Here is a 14,537-nt window from a genome sequence, read left to right as displayed (position 1 = left end):
CTACCTGGTCTGAAATTCCAGACAAGTGTTAATTTCACTAAGTCTGAAATTTGTTTGCCATATGCATTTTTGACATGCTTGTTTGAACCTGTTAATGGATGAATTGGCCGTAGCTCAGTGCTAGTCTTTTGTTAAGCATCATGAATTCATCCCTGTCATGTATTTTGTTGTCATGTTTGTGTGCTGTAGCATGTTCATCTCATTGCATTTAGATGGCTACTTGTTGTAAATCGCAGACCGGTGTCATATTTGAATCGCTTGCCATTTCCAAACCGTAACTCCGATTCCGGCGTTCTTTATATCGTTTTCAAGCGATTTCATCTCATCTTTCCAGTGGCACACTTGGATTCCCAATTTGAGGCCAGGGTCGTGTATTCCTTTTCACATCTTGCATATGCATCCCGCATCGCATCCCGCATAGCATACCATCATTGCATCATATTGTTTTGATCCTTGCACGTGGTTGATTGTGTCCTTGTTGCTTGTTTGTCTTGTTTGGGTAGAGCCGAGAGACGAGTTCGCTAATGAGGAGTCCGTTGAGTTTGCTTTCGAGGATCCAGTCAACTCTGACAACTTTGTAGGCAAGATGATCATACCCTCGAAATCACTACTATCTTTGCTATGCTAGATTGCTCGCTTATTTGCTATGCTAATGCTATGATGCCTACCATTTGCTTTCAAGCCTCCCATATTGCCATGTCAAACCTCTAACCCACCATGTCCTAGCAAACCGTTGATTGGCTATGTTACCGCTTTGCTCAGCCCTCTTATAGCGTTGCTAGTTGCAGGTGAAGATTGGAGGCCGTTCCGTGTTGGAACATTTATTTACTTGTTGGGATATCATTATATTATCTTGTTATATTAATGCATCTATATACTTGGTAAAGGGTGGAAGGCTCGGCCTCTCGCCTAGTGTTTTGTTCCACTCTTGCCACCCTAGTTTCCATCATATCGGTGTTATGTTCCCGGATTTTGCGTTCCTTACGCGGTTGGGTTATAATGGAAACCCCTTAACAGTCCGCCTTGAATAAAACTCCTCCAGCAATGCCCAACCTTGGTTTTTCCATTTTCCACCTAGCCTTTTCCCTTGGGTTTCGCGGACTCAAGGGTCATCTTATTTTAACCCCCCCTGGGCCAGTGCTCCTCTGAGTGTTGGTCCAACCTAGAGCACCGTGCGGGGCCGTCCCTTGGCAACTTGGGTTACGTTAGCTCCCGTACGCTTAGCTTATCCGGTGTGCCCTGAGAACGAGATATGTGCAGCTCCTACCGGGATTTGTTGGCACAGCGGGTGGTGTTGCTGGACTTGTTTTACCATTGTCGAAGTTGTCTTGAAGAACCGAGATACCGAGTCTGATCAGAACGTCTTGGGAGGAGGTCTATTCCTTCGTTGACCGTGAGAGCTTGTCATGGGCTAAGTTGGGACTCCCCTGCAGGGATTTGAACTTTCGAAAGCCGTGCCTGCAGTTATGGCAGATGGGAATTTGTTAATGTCCCGTTGTAGATAACTTGAACCTTAACTTAATTAAAATTAATCAACTGAGTGTGTTACCGTGATGGCCTCTTCTCGGCGGAGTCCGGGAAGTGGACACGGTGTTGGAGTAATGCTTGCGCAGGTTGTCCTCTAGTTTCTCGCTTGCGCTTTGCCTCCTCTTCTCGCTCTCTTTTGCGAACAGGTTAGCCACCATATATGCTAGTCGCTTGCTGCAGCTCCACTTATATTTACCTTGCCTTACCTATAAGCTTAAATAGTCTTGATCATGAGGGTGCGAGATTGCTGAGTTCCCTGTGGCTCATAGATTACTATTACACCAGATGCAGGGCCTGATGATTCCGCTCTAGGTGACGCGCTCGAGCTCAAGTGGGAGTTCGACGAGGACTCTCAACGTTATTATGTTTCTTTTCCTGATGATCAATAGTGGTGCCCAGTTGGGGGTGATCGGGACTGTGTCGCGTGTTGGGTTATCTTTTATTTTGGCGCCATAGTCGGGCCATGAGTGTTTGGATGATGTAATGTTATTTATGTACCTTGATTGACGTGGCAAGTGTAAGCCAACTATGTTATCTCCCCTTTATTATTATATTACATGGGATTGTAAAGATTACCTTACTTGCGACATATGCCTTCAATGCGATTATGTCTCTAAGTCATGCCTCGACACGTGGGAGCTATAGTCGCATCGAGGGTGTTACAATGGCACGGCCCCAACTACTGTTGAAGTTTCCGCCAGCGGCTGGGCAGATGGACGAATGGCGTGCCACCATCCAAAGCCTGCTCGGTTTCGCCGAAGCTGGGGGCTCATGGTGAGCTGTCCCGCCGCGACCTCCCCAAGCAACAGCAAGAGCTCATGTTGCCGACCACACGGAACGGGCCATCCCCACGGTGCAGTCCCCGCCATGGCAGCCACCACGAGCGCGATAGAATCAAGACCCCGATGACTTCTCAATGGTGTCTTCTGACCCTTGAGCACGTCCAAGCCAATGACAAACCCAGAGGATAGGTGGAGAGGAGACACGCGCGTCGTCATCGAGCAACGCCCTGACGACCTCCGCGCGGACCGACGGGTATGGCTGCCCTAACATTGGCGAACCCGCGCTCGGTATTGGTGAACCCGTGCTTAGTACGGCTGCCCTGCCTTTACTCGTGAGTCGTGTCATGTCTATTGGTCGTCCGTTCACACGTTCAAGCCAGAAATACCTGAGAAATACGATGGGAGGTTGAAGCCGGCAGAGTTGCTACGCATCTACACCATCATTGTTCAGGCTGTCGGGGGAAGAGATGAAAAGGCGTTTGCCAACTACTTCACTTTGGCCCTCAAGTCCAATATGAGGTCATGGCTGATGCACCTATCGGTGAACTCCATTTCGTCATGGGCTGACCTGTGCCACGAGTTCATGGAGCCATCACGAGCGGCCATCAAGTACCCGGCAGGCCCGGTGACTTGCAGCTTCTCCAACAGAAGGAAGGAGAAAGCCTCCGTAAGTATTTACTGAGATTCAGCAAAGTTCATAGGAATATTCCAAATATCCATCTGGCAGCCGTAATAGCTGCCTTCCAGTCCAATGTGCACAACTGTCGTATTCGTTCCAAGATGAACGTACGGTTTCCCAAGGCTGTGACGGAGCTTTACACTCTGGTAGATAAGTGTGCTCGGATGGAGGGAGGAAGGAAGTTGCCCGGAGAGGAAGATTGCACCAATGTTGATTCAGAGGATGAGGATGAATCAGCTAGTCAATAGAACAACAAGAAGCATGGTAAGAAGCAGAGAGATAAGGCAGTGATGACTGTTGAAGGATTGGGTACGCCTAGTACCGGCAAGAAGGCGAAAGCTGAGGCCCCCGGCAAGGAAGCTGCCATGTGCACTGACTGCCTAGAAGCCGCTGCTGCCGAGAAAACCGGGAAAGGTGATGGGTCGTACTGCAAGATTCATCGGAACAAGGGCCACGACCTTCAAGAGTGTTATCAGGTGAGTAGCTTGTCAAGAAACAGAGGACAGAGTATGAGAAGCGTGATAAGGAGAATGGTCAGAATGTTGCTGGCGAAAAGGGCTGAGGCGGTGAAGTAAATCGCCCTGGCAAACCCATGCGGAACCAAGGAAAGTCCACCAAAGGTTGAGAGAGGAAACCTATGATGATAAGAGTGATGGAGGGGATGAAGAGGAAACCAGTGAGCAGGAGTTTCAGAAGGCCAGAGATGCCCTGTGCATTAACGGAGGTGCATCTCTGCACACTTCTCACCGCTAGCTCAAACGGTGGGCACGTGAAGCCTATGTCGTGGAACCAGCGCCAGAGGCTCGGAAGCCGCTCAAATGGTCACGCACGCCCATCATCTTTGACAAGGTGGACCATCCTGGCCGTACCACTTCGGTAGGCCGTTGTTGGTCTCCCCAACAATTCGCAACCTTAAGGTCACAAAGGTGTTGGTGGATGGTGGGACCGGGTTGAATCTGATTTCCCCAGCAGTTATCTACAGACTTCAGATATCAGAGGAAGAGCTAGAGGTTACCGCACATTTCAAGGTGTTAATCCCGGCAGGAGCCATCCTAAGGGAAAGATCACGTTACCGGAAACATTTGGGGGAGAACTGAACTACAGGACTGAGAGGATTGTGTTTGATGTGGTTGATCTCCCCTAGCCATACAATGGGATTCTTGGACGCCTGGCCCTGGCTAAGCTCATGGCGGCATCCCACTACTCCTACAACACCTTGAAGATGCCTGGGCCACTAGGAGTCATCACCATCCCATCGGATGAGAAGGATGCAATCATTTGCGTGGACAAGATGTACAGGTACACGGTCATGGAAGAGACAACGGCAGTGACAACTCCTGCCAAGGAGAACAAAGGAAAAAGAGAGATTGTAGGAGCTCCGACAAAGAGTCCGGGAATCGTGCCCCCACCGAGTGCACGACACCCATTGACGACGTGCTGTAGTGTTCTAACAGCAAGAGATCCCAAGTTGCTCACCCTAAGTGAAGAACGTCCCTGCATGGCTGGCTGGCGTTGATGGTACTTTCACTATGAGCGCCACCCTCGATGACAAATAAGAAAGCACGCTCGTTGCCTTCCTGTGATCGAATATTGATGTGTTTGCCTGGTAACCATCTGATATCCTTGATGTTTATAGGGAGGTAATCGAGCACCACCTTGTTGTCTGCCCACATGCCCGACCTGTCAAGCAGAAAATCTGGAAGTAGGCCTTGGAGAGGCAACAATTCATTGCAGAAGAGATCAAGAAACTTGAGGCAGCTGGTTTGGTCAGATGAGTACTGCATCCCACATGGTTGGCAAATCTAGTAGTAGTCCGAAAGGCTAATGGGAAGTGGAGGCTTTGCATAGATTTCACAGATCTCAACAAGGCTTGCCAGAAAGACCCATTTCCCTTGCCGCGTATCGACCAGATTGTGGATTCCACTTCAGGTTGTGATTTTCTATCCTTTCTGGACACCTACTCTGGGTATCACCAAATCTTCGTGTCCAAGGAAGATGAAGAGAAGACATCATTCGGCACTCCATGTGGTATGTACTGCTTTGTCCGCATGCCATTCGAATTAAAGAGAATCGGGTCCACTTTTGCAAGGGCAATCGAGATTGGTTTTGAGCCACAGTTGCACAGAAACATAGAAGCCTATATGGATGATATTGTGGTCAAGACCAAGGATAGTGCCACCCTTATCCAAGATTTGGAGGAGACGTTTGATAATCCGTGCAAGATCAATCTGAAGCTCGACCTGGAGAAGTGTGTATTTGGTGTTCCCTCCGCAAGTTGCTCGGGTTCTTTGTATCTCATCGTGGGATCGAAGCCAACCCCGACAAGATCAAGGCCATCAAGCAAATCCAAGCGCCAAGGACAGTTAAGTATGTGAGGCGCCTGACAGGATGTGTTGCCGCGCTAAGAAGATTCATCTTCAAGTCTACCGAGCGCCCTGCCGTTCTTCAAAATTTTGAAAGAGGTCGATGCTATGAAGTAGACCCTAGAAGAATATGCAGCTTTGCAAGAGTTAAAGGCCTACTTGTGCTCTATGCCTACCTTGGTGGCTCCCAAACCCCAGGAGCCGTTGTTGCTATACTTAGCAGCAACCAACCAAGTGGTTAGCAAGAAGTGGATGAGGCAGAAAGTGAGCAGAGACCGGCAGAATCAGAGAAGGATCAGGACAACAATGAGCACAAAAACGAGAACAACCTCAAGAATGTGGCAAGGAAAAAGTGGTGCAGCGCCTAGTGTACTTCATTAGCTCCCTATTACATGGGGCTAGATCGAGGTACTCTGGCATGCAGAAGTTGATCTTTGGCCTCATTATGGCCTCAAGGAAACTACACCACTACTTCCAAGCCCATGAGATCATGGTTGTCACTCGTTTTCCATTGCAAAGGATACTCTGAAACCCTGAGGCTACCGGCGGAATAGTGGAGTGGGCTTTGGAGTTATCCAGCTTTGGTTTGAAGTTTGAGAGCGCATCAACTATATAGAGCAGGGCGTTGGCGGAGTTTATTGCAGAATGGACGCCAACCCCTGATGAGGAAGTGACAGAGACAGTTACCCCCGCAACGAATCACCCCAAAAATGGATTATGTATTTTGATGGTGCTTTTTCCGTACAAGGTGAAGGAGCTAGCGTGCTTCTTGTCGCCCCCTCTGGGGAGCACTTGAAGTATGTCGTCCAAATGCATTTTGCCCGGGAAGAAGCTACCAACAATACAACTGGGTATGAAGGGCTCCTTGCCGGGCTCAGGATTGCAGCTGAATTGGGAATTAAGAAGCTGATCATTCGAGGAGATTCACAGCTTTTGGTGAGACAAGTTAACAAAGATTATCAAAGTCCATTATTGGAGGCATACGTCAAAGAAGTGAGGAGATTGGAGGAGCACTTTGACGGATTGCAAACAGAGCGCATACCTCATGCGGAAAACAACACAGTTGATCATCTATCAAAGTGTGTTGCGCAGAAGCTTCCTGTGGAACCAGGGACTTTTGTTCTCCATCTCACTCAGCCCTCCGTATCCCCAGCAACAATGGCCCGGAAGAAGATAAAGTTGGACTACGGTAAGCCTCTCCCGAAAGAGTCGTCCGCTCCCGGTGGAGACCCTGTCGGAAACAACTCTTCACAGCCTGTCGGACCACCCCTTCTAGCTAGGCCCATGGACCCCACAAACGAGGCTGGTGCTGCTGCAGTAGAGGAGGTGCTGCTAGTCCTCGTTGCCGAGCCCCAGGCTCCAACTTGGGCAAGGCACATTGTCCACTTTCTCCAAATTGGAGAGCTTCCCGGCAACCAAGATGAAGCTGAAAAGGTAGCCCGGAGGGCCAGTATGTATCAGTTTGTCGATTGCACTCTGAACAGAAGGAGGCCCAACGGTGTGAAATTGAAGTGTGTTTGCCAGGAAGACGGAAAGGAACTTATGGCTAAGATTCATAGAGGAATGTGCGGCTCCCATATTGGATCAAGGGCATTAGTTGGGAAAGCATTCTGGCAAGGATTCTATTGGCCCACAACCCTCCAAGATGTGGTCGAGCTAGTCACGAAATGTGAAGCCTCTCAGTTCCATTCCAAGAAAACACACCTTCCTACTCAAGCTCTTTAAACAATCCCTCTATCATGGCCATTTTTTGTCTCAGGGCTCGATATCCTCGGCCCCTTCCCCCGAGCAATCGAGGGCTTTGAATTCTTGTTCATTGCCATCGACAAGTTTACAAAGTGACTGGAAGTGACTACCATGAGAAAGGTGACTGCTCAGTCAGCTATCAAGTTCTTGAAAGAATTGGTGTGTCATTTTGGAGTTCCGACAAGGATCATACCGACAACAGCACCCAGTTCACGACTCGCGCCTTCATGCAATATGTTCATGCCCTCGGGTGCAAGATCTCATTTGCCTCTGTGGCACATCCCCAGAGCAATGGACAAGCTGAGAGGGCGAACGCTGAAGTGCTACGCGGACTCAAGACAAGAACTTTTGATATGCTGCAGAATTGAGGAGCTACTGGTATTTCTCTAGTCCCTCAGAAAGACACCAAACTGAGCTACCGGGCAGACTCCCTTCTCCCTGGTCTACGGGGCAGAAGCAGTAATCCCCACGGAACTCATTTACGGGTCACCTCGAGCGCTTGCCTACGATGAAGCAGTGCAAGATCAGCACCGGCATGATGATGTTGTGCTACTCGAGGAGAACTGTCTCCGGGCTCCTACGTGTGCTGCATGCTACCAGCAAGCCCTGTGTCGCTATCATAGCCGCAGGGTTCACGCCCGGTGTTTTGAGGAAGGTGACCTTGTCCTTAGGTGCATTCAGTCCGCCAAGGGTTCAAAAAGTTGTCACCAAAGTGGGAAGGCCCTTTCCGGGTAGTATGAGTCACCCGACCTGGCGCAGTCCATTTGGAGACCGGAGATGGAACTCAGTTTCAAAACACATGGAATATTGAGCATCTCCGCAAGTTCTACCCATAAGGCGTGGTTGTCGGGCCCTGCCTGGCAGCCACCCCCTTGTACAAAGCCGGGGCAATGATCTCGTGCAAGAGAAAATAAAGAAGCGCTATGGGGGCCCCCCGACCAAAATCCGCATGCATGCATGAGCATTCCTAGACAACTGCATACGCATTTCATGAGCATCTGCATATGCATATAGATAGGATTGCATCATGCATTCATTCTCATCTCCATGGAGCTGCATGTTCCTGCTGAGAACTTGACTTCGACAAGGAGATGAGGAAACCGTTCGGCATGGGGATCCCCGGCAAGCCAGCCAGATAAGTTCTACCTCTTGTCCGTTAGTGTTATGTAAGCTATAACTTGTGCATAAGAAAGCCTCGCCACTCTTTTGAGACTTAGGTGCTGCCCCCCCCCCCCCTTAACTCAAACGTTGCTTCGGTCAGTATGGTCATAGTGGCCTTTGGTAAAAAGAAGTTGGCAGGGGGGCTGGTCCTTCTGTCTGTTCCCTGGCAGACGCAGCTCTTCGGCAGACAAAGAGGGTACCGGCAGGATAGCTTGCCGTGGAAAAGTCTTTTATTTATATAAAAGAGGAATCTCACCTCTGCATGGACATACACATGCACGGGTTCCCAGCAAGGTTCATCTTTTTCATTAATATGCTAATACAAGTACAAGCATTACAAAACATAGACATGGACTCGAGAGATTACATTATTTGAATTAAAATTTGGCAAGTGCCAGCAGATTTAAGATTGAAAAAAAGATAAGTGCTCCATAATGCCCTTTCTTTTCCCTCTCCTCCTAGGCATGGCCGTCGAAGGCGAGGCGGGCAAAATGAACGCCTGGGCATGAGCCCAACCCACGCCCCTCAGGCTCCAGGAGAGGTAGCTCAACGGGAACGGGAGCTCGAGGGAACGGCTCGATGGAGAGCATGGAGGAAGCCTGCCGAGGTCTAGTTCGAGGACTGCTGGAGGAGCCTGGGAGCACCATCCACACCTCTGCATCCCACTCCCCGACAAATGACATTGCCGGGGAGGAGATGCGGATGCAGATGATAGAGCTGCCGCCTGATGAAGATGGTGCGGGCGGCGATCAACCAGAGTCAGAGTCGTCGCTCCCCCGCCTGCTGTCGTCGTCATCGCCATCACTGTCCTCCTCATCGCTTTCGCTCGAGGAGGAGCTTTCATCGTCGGTCGAGCTCTCCGCGCAGCACCCTAGACGCCCTCCCGAGTGCCCGAAGATCTTGACGAAGAGTAGGCCATTCTCCATTAATTTGAACTGGAGAATGTGCCCCTCCGAGAAACAGTGGGCACGGGTAAAGGTCTTCCGCCCACGGCGGAGGTACATTACATGAGGGGCAGGGAAGTCGACGTCAACCCTCATACCTTCGTTCCTGCAGCCCCTCATGTGCAGCCGCAGAGCGCGTGATTGCTCGAGCTCCATCTCCCGCGCGAAGGGAGTTGGGAGGCGAAGATGACCACACAAGGGCTTGTATAGCCCGATGATAAACTCCAAAGGTTGGTCCCCGACGTGGCCTTCCATTGGAGGAGGAGCCGCCGGAGGAGGCGCATCGGAGGTGCCGCCCCACCCTCCTGTAACGCCCTCGATGCGGCTATATCTCCTACGTGTCGAAGCACGACTTAGAGGCATAACCGCATTGAAAGCAATGTCGCAAGTAAGGTAATCTTCACAACAACCCATGTAAACATATAAAAGGGGAAAGGATACATAGTTGGCTTACACTCGCCACGTCACACAAATACATGAATAATATTACAATCATCCAATACACTCAGGGTCCGACTACGGTACCAAAATAAAAGATCAACCCCCACATGCAACAAAGTCCCCGATCGCCCCAACTGGGCACCACTACTGATCATCTGGGAAAGACACATAGTAACGGCGAGAGTCTTCATCGAACTCCCACTTGAGCTCAAGCGCATCGTCTGGAATGGTATGATCGGTCCCTGCATCTGGTTTTGGAAGTAAACTGTGAGTCACGGGGACTCAGCAATCTCGCACCCTCGCGATCAAGACTATTTAAGCTTATAGGTAAGGCAAGGTATGATGTGGAGTTGCAGCAAGCGACTAGCATATATGGTGGCTAACATACGCAAATGAGAGCGAGAAGAGAAAGCAAAGCACGATCGGGCAACTATGATCAAGAAGTGATCCTAGAACAACCTACGTCAAACATTACTCCAACACTGTGTTCACTTCCCGGACTCCGCCGAGAAGAGACCATCACGGTTACAAACGCGGTTGATTCATTTTAGTTAAGTTAAGTTTCATGTTATCTACAATCGGACATTAACAAATTCCCATCTGCCCATAACCGCGGGCACGACTTCCGAAAGTTCAAATCCCTGCAGGGGAGTCCCAACTTAGCCCATCACAAGCCCTCACGGTCAACGAAGGATATTCCTTCTCCCGAGACATTCCGATCAGACTCAGCATCCCGGTTACAAGACATCCTCGACAATGGTAAAACAAGTGCAGCAACACCGCCCGAATGTGCCGACAAATCCCGATAGGAGCTGCACATATCTCGTTCTCAGGGCACACTCAAATAGGTCAAGCTACGAGTAAAACCAACCCTCGAGTTTCCCCGAGGTGGCCTCGCAGGCTGCCCAGTTCGCTACAACAGGAACCCCCCTTCAGCAACGCATCGATGCGTTGTCCTATGTTCCTATATGCGTTGCTACAGCCTACACCAACGGATTTATATGCGCTGTCGTTGGCGGCGTTGCTAGGGTCAACAACAACGCATGTACATGCGTTGGTAAACAGGGTGTACAAGTGTTGTAAGATGGCAACGCATAGAGTTAGAGCGCAACAACTCTTCATATGTGTTGTAAGGGTCATTTAAAATACTAGAAGCTTCAGTAGATCACATGAACAATTCATGGTATTTCCAGAATTACTAGACAATGCTGATAGAGCATTGGAGACACAATATAATGAGCAAAAATGTCTCATATATTTAATCGAATATCTTTCATTACAAAGAACATGATCCAAAGTTTACAAGATGTGAAACTACCTAGTACTAGTAGGCAATTCTTGACCTTGCAATCAATACTTATCAGCCATTCTAAAACACAATGTTTGAAACATTGACCCTGAAAATGGCATTCTAATTATCTAACTACCATCCCCATTCTTGACCTTACAATCAACATCTGAGCCATGCATCATCTGTTTATCTTGCAATCTACATCCACAAAGAAGCAAAGAAATGAGATGAGTAACTTACAAAAGGGAAAACCAAGTTAATAGAGCAATAAAATTTAAAGGAGGAGCACATTACAAAGGTTCAAGGCCGTGGCATCAGTAGCTCTGTACACATAAGAGGAGAGTACTAGTCAACACCTGACAAATACTTTGATCATTTATTTCCGATGATAAAACCTGGTACATGTCAGTTGAGTTAAAATAAACCTTAATTAGAACATACTAAGCAAGAAACAAGGTACCTCTCTTGAATAAAATCATGTGCTGACATACCACATATCCTTTGTTTGCTAAGAAAGATCTGCAGTTCTGTAGAAAATACAAATAAATGCAAGATTCCAAAAATTCAAAAATACTTCCATGTCCAGATAAAATAATGAACACGAGGCTAAATTTGGACGTACTTAAAATTGGTACAGTGATACAAGCCGCCAAATGTTATTTACCTTAATTTATAGAGATGTGGTCCTAATCATATTAATCTGAATAACAAACTTTTTCAACACGAGTTTATTAAATAACATTGCAGATTATGCAACCTATATTTGTATAATACATAAATTTTGCATCTTGCATCAGGTTAAAACTATATAAAATATCATAATATATTTTTACCATTCTAGACTAATTTTCTATTTAAAAGACCAACATGTAGAGGTGGGAAGTGCATATACTTACAACGTCAGTACCATTACTCTGTAAAGAAACAAAATAATATACATTAGAGAAAGAGTCATCACCATGCTATGAAGTGGAAACATAAAGACTTCGAGACTTAACATTTTCTTTGTAAACTGATGACATTCTATTTCTCGTAAATTCCCTGCATCTTCAGTTCTGAATATACACTGCTTGTTCAGATAAGAAACTGCATAAACCCACACATACTCATTTATTAAATTATAACAAAGTTCTATATTTAGGGTGTACGGGAGAAATATAGCTTATATACAACCAAGGCATAGTACAGAATAGGTTAAATCGAGCAACTCAAATCTTTGCTCTGTGGAGGTTATGTCAAAGAAGCATAGGGGAATCATGAAGCGGCCTCCTCTTTCTACAGAAGCCTCTATATATATCATGGTCGTTCCCTGAAGATAAATACCCTTGTCACCATAACAAGTTATAGTGTAATACAATCAGCCTGGAGAAAGAAAATAAGACGTGTTGTTAAGATCACAACATGCATACACAGATGTTGAAAATTATGTTGGATAATCCAAACATGCCTACATGCTAGAAGTATTAAATTGTGTTTGAGTTTGATTTAACTAGAAAGTGATCAGCGCTGCCATGTAATTAGGATTAGGTAAGTCCAAGGTCGGTGCTAGTCCTATACATGTGCTTGAGTAGTAGTACGTCTATAGGTGTTCGTGTTCTGTTCGGCTGGAGTTCCCTTGCACACCGAGTCTGGTTTGTAATTGAAGTCTGTATAGGTTAGGAAAAAGGAGTCTGGGTCGGTGGCATGAGTCAGTTCAGGTCCTGCACCAATATATAGGGGCAGGGTGCATGAGTTTTGTACCTAGAGAAAAGAAGAAAAGAAATAAAGAGGAAATAAGGGCACGACAAGGGCCTTGGCTATCAATTTTTTGTGCGCATGTGTTCATTGTGTTTTGATGCGATCGATTCCAGAGGGCGAAATTCCAACAAATTACAAACCTATGAGTGCGGCTGAATTTAAGGAATATGGAATAAATTTATGGAGTGATGCATGTGGGGCTTATTCCTTTGGTACAAAGTGTGACAACGAAATCAATAAGGATTCATAAAACTAATAAGGGGATTTTTTGTTTCTATCCTCGATTTAATCATGATGCCACAGATTGACACTAGTGCTGACTTCTTCCTCTAGTGCATCTAGAAACTTCATCGAGTCTATATTCAACGATCTTGTAAGCAATGCTCTTTGATAAAATGATCATAGCTAAGATATATCTGAGATAATATGACAACTGATTGAACAAGTGTGTGATGATTAATTTCACTGTCTAATCTTTATTAATTACCGAACTGCTAGCAGCAAGAATATCAAAAACATAATGCATCACAACAAAGAAATTTGTTAGTAAAATAGGATGTAAATATTCTTCTCAAGTTAACACACACAGACACAATTGCATATATCCAAATCAAAGAAAAAAGATGACTAGCAACAACTTTCACATGGTGAACATGAGTACCGGATATAGGAAATTAATAGAGGCAAGCATAAGATTAACTAAAATGCCTAGAAAGGAGTAGCGGCTGGTTGGGCCTGCCGTGATCTACAACACTATGGCGGACAACCTAGTACAGATGTTGTAGTACTGATAGGAAAAATAGCCTAGAATCAGAGGATCCAGCAAAAACACATGGATCTGTCCCTGTACCAGTACCTGCGGTGGTGGATCAGGTGAGATTGACGGAGCGGATGAGGTGGCGGCAGAGGAAAAAAGAGGATTGTAGCACGTACGAGGATGTGGTGGCGAAGGCGTCGGGCGACCTCGCAGGCGAACGGGTGCTTCAGCTTGGCGGCATCCTGCTAGGGCTGGCTAGCCATCTTTATGGCGATGTTGAGACTGGCGTACCGGCCGGAGTAGACACGGCTGTGCCGCTCCGCGAACCCAGCCCAGATCTACAACTTTGACAGGTCGGCCCTAAAGAGCTCCTCGCCGCCGCCCTGGATTATGGCACCTGCACCACCAGGTAGTTGGACCATGACACCGCCCTCTGTAATACAGCGGCGGCCCCTCCATGTTTTTGGGAAGACATTGCCCGTACAAGTGTTTGAGGGTGGATGGATTGATAGGGGGATCCGAGTGAGCAACTCTGCCCCGTGGATTCCCCATCTCCTATTCGCAGATGATTGCTTAATTTTTATGAAGGCGGATTTCAGGAGCGCCATAAGGCTGAATGAGATATTGCATCATTACAGCATAGGCTCCGGACAGTGTGCAAACAAGCTGAAAAGCTCGGTCTTTTTTAGCCCTAACAGTGGCGTCTCTGTTAAGATGGGAGTCAAAGCGGCATTGCAAATACAGAGAGAAGCAATGTCAGAGAAGTACCTTGGCCTTCCAACAGCTGCGGGTAGAATTGCAGAGCAAAATTTTGAACACATCAATGAAAGAGCAAGGTCAAGGGTACAGGGATGGTGTGAAAGGAAGATGTCTTGTGCAGTTAGAGAAGTTCTTTTGAAGTCAGTGGTTCAAACTTTACCGGCCTACTCTATGAGTTGTTTCAAACTCACAAAAGGTTTGTGCAAGAAAGTGACAACAAGCCTGTCGAAATATTGATGGGCTGGATCACTTGACAGAAAAGGGATGCATTGGCAATCTTGGGATAAGATGTGCATTTCGAAGTCACAAGGAGGACTGGGATTTCGAGACCTGGAGATTTTTAATGACGC

The 14,537-nt window shown here is 47.3% G+C and overlaps 1 long non-coding RNA gene across 4 annotated transcripts; it reads right to left on the bottom strand.

Annotated features, from left to right (window-relative positions):
• Positions 1-10,879: 10,879 nt before the first annotated feature.
• On the bottom strand, positions 10,880-14,060 carry LOC123085837 (uncharacterized). 4 transcript variants are annotated; one of them, XR_006439995.1, is made up of 3 exons: positions 13,605-14,045; positions 11,229-12,296; positions 10,880-11,132 (listed from the first exon to the last, which is right to left on the bottom strand). It is a non-coding gene; the product is annotated as an uncharacterized lncRNA (long non-coding RNA). The 4 variants fall into 4 exon arrangements; XR_006439993.1 differs by having other exon boundaries at positions 11,229-11,329; positions 11,395-14,030; XR_006439994.1 differs by having other exon boundaries at positions 11,229-13,527; positions 13,605-14,028.
• Positions 14,061-14,537: the final 477 nt, after the last annotated feature.

Source organism: Triticum aestivum, chromosome 4A (assembly GCF_018294505.1).
Source record: "Triticum aestivum cultivar Chinese Spring chromosome 4A, IWGSC CS RefSeq v2.1, whole genome shotgun sequence".
Taxonomy (NCBI): Eukaryota; Viridiplantae; Streptophyta; class Magnoliopsida; order Poales; family Poaceae; genus Triticum; species Triticum aestivum.
This window is presented reverse-complemented; position numbering and strand designations above follow the sequence as displayed.